This window comes from Schistocerca serialis, chromosome 1, assembly GCF_023864345.2.
Source record: "Schistocerca serialis cubense isolate TAMUIC-IGC-003099 chromosome 1, iqSchSeri2.2, whole genome shotgun sequence".
Taxonomy (NCBI): domain Eukaryota; kingdom Metazoa; phylum Arthropoda; class Insecta; order Orthoptera; family Acrididae; genus Schistocerca; species Schistocerca serialis.
This window is the reverse complement of record NC_064638.1, coordinates 668,020,480-668,022,855: the sequence shown is the minus strand read 5'-3', so window position 1 is coordinate 668,022,855 and position 2,376 is coordinate 668,020,480. Positions and strand designations below refer to the sequence as shown.

The window sequence follows — 2,376 nt, the reverse complement described above, 5'->3', positions numbered from 1 at the left end:
CGTTCTGTTACTTTCTTATGAAAGTAATACGAGTATGTTCTGCAGTACTGGATGTTACTTACATTCAATATGATGTGAGAAATAAGGATGAAATAAACAATTAGCGATTTCCGATTATGTGGTAAGGCAGGAACTTAAGGGTACTCCGTCTTCAGGCCACGAGTGACCTACCGGGACCATCCGACCGCCGTGTCATCCTCCTCGGAGGATGCGGATAGGAGGGGCGTGGGGTCAGTACACCGCTCTCCCGGTCGTTATGATGGTCTTCTTGACCGAAGCCGCTACTATTCGGTCGAGTAGCTCCTCAATTGGCATCACGAGGCTGAGTGCACCCCGAAAAATGGCAACAGCGCATGGCGGCTGGATGGTCACCCATCCAAGTGCCTGCCATGCCCAACAGCGCTTAACTTTGGTGATCTCACGGGAACCGGTGTATCCACTGCGGCAAGGCCGTTGCCAGGAACCTAAGAGGACAGCTTAAATTTCTGCGAGTGAATCGAGGAGCAATAATATTCATATTCTTCCTTGTCACAAAGTCGATAGCCGACCATGCAGTCGTCGATTTTGCGCGTGACGTCAAAATGACGTCACGTTTGCCGGAATTTTTGTGAAACGAGCATTACCCCGGTGGAATGAGCCATGTCGCGTACCTTCCATCTTTTTGCGAGGGGCTGTTGTTTCTCTCCAAGCCCTCCGTAAGTCTGGCGGGCTGCTTTCTATCAGCGTCTGCACTCACTCTAGTTTTCAATGTTCCTACAGTACCTGACATTAAATTGACTGTCTCCATAAATATTTGTTACATTTCATTGTGTAGGGACATATCGTTCCAGAATTAAATTTAGAATAGTTCTCACCCCCAGTCTGTCGAAGATTTTCGGGAGGTTTCCCTTGGCTGTAATGTAAATGCCGGAGTCGGAAACCCGCTTCCAAACACTCCCAATTGAGACTCCCTCTGCGCCACTACCAGCTCGTCATTTGGCTGAAAAGTCCCCGACTCTACATTGCACGAACAGCGCGCTCTACCACTGCGTGAAAAATATCACAAAACGTAAAAAAAAACTTAATCTTGATGGCATTGCGAGAAATCTTCAGGTTCCATGTCCGCCCTGCAGCCAGGGTCGCTAAGGACTCGGAGGTGTATTTCTGCTCGTGGATATAATTTTCACTGCTGATGTTTGTTTGGCATGGAGAGCGGAGGCGGTGGCGTATCGTTCCTGATCACCAACATTGCACCAATGTGCTGGATTAAATATCAAACGTCTCCGTGGTGTCTTGCGAGCGGAGGGCATCTGACCCTGTTGATGGTGACCCGTACGTCGTATGTGGACGTCCTCTGGGTGCTACTCGACAGGAGTAACGTTTGTGCCGATATCGGGTTTCACCCTCCCCCTTCTCTCATCATCATCTTCACACAACACAAACATAACATCACACTATACACCCAGCCATTACATTAATATACCACTCTCACACATCCGCAAAGAAATGGACCATTGTGCGCGGAAGAACAAAACCTTTTCTGTCTAGACGGAGTCCCCCAGCTAAGAATACCATACGACTTTACTCTTTACTTTACTTTTTCTTCAGGTTACATTGGGATACCTGCTCACTGACTTCCTCCAATTCGTGTAAGCTGCAAGAATGTTACTGTCGAATGGCGTTGTTTGCTGGGATGTTCAATAGAAATTCATCCACCTAAATTGGGTTTTTCTTTTCCTTTATTGAGGAAATCATTGAGGACGTTTTGTATCTTGTAAATGTTGTGTTTTAAGTATAATTGCTTCGTGTCTCACGAACGTACACCAACGTATGTGCAGCCGTTGTCAGGAACCGGAATTCGACAACTCACTCTTCCCCGAGCGGCCCACATCCTAACTCATATCGCGCTTTAGTGACCTCGACTATGGAATTTGGTAACTGTGAATCGTTTAAATGTATGGCGTCACAACCCAATTCACAACTAGTATCACTATCACACATTAAAACGATGGTGCTCTACCCAGGGATAAAAGCAAGAATCAAGAAGAAATTTTCATCGACTGCATTTCGCCGGCAAGTTATTGAGTGCAAGACTATGGCCAAGTCTTAGCAGTGTCTCATGGAGTGCTTCGGTTACGAATGCTGTGCTCGCGGTGGGGGAAAGAAGGCGAGGGAAGAAAAGGGGGTCGGTATGGTGCTACACGAGCAGTAGAGAATACACTGTAGCCCCAAAGAAACTGGTATAGGCATGCGTATTCAAATACAGAGATACGTAAACAGGCAGAATTCGGCGCTGCGTTCGAAAACGCATTTATAAGATAACAAGTGTCTGGCGCAGTTGTTAATCGGTTACTGCTGCTACAATGGCAAGTTATCAAGATTTAAGTGAGTTTGAAC

General features: G+C 46.7%; 1 pseudogene; it reads right to left on the bottom strand.

Annotated features, from left to right (window-relative positions):
• Positions 1–341: 341 nt before the first annotated feature.
• LOC126424819 (5S ribosomal RNA) lies at positions 342–458 on the bottom strand (annotated as a pseudogene).
• Positions 459–2,376: the final 1,918 nt, after the last annotated feature.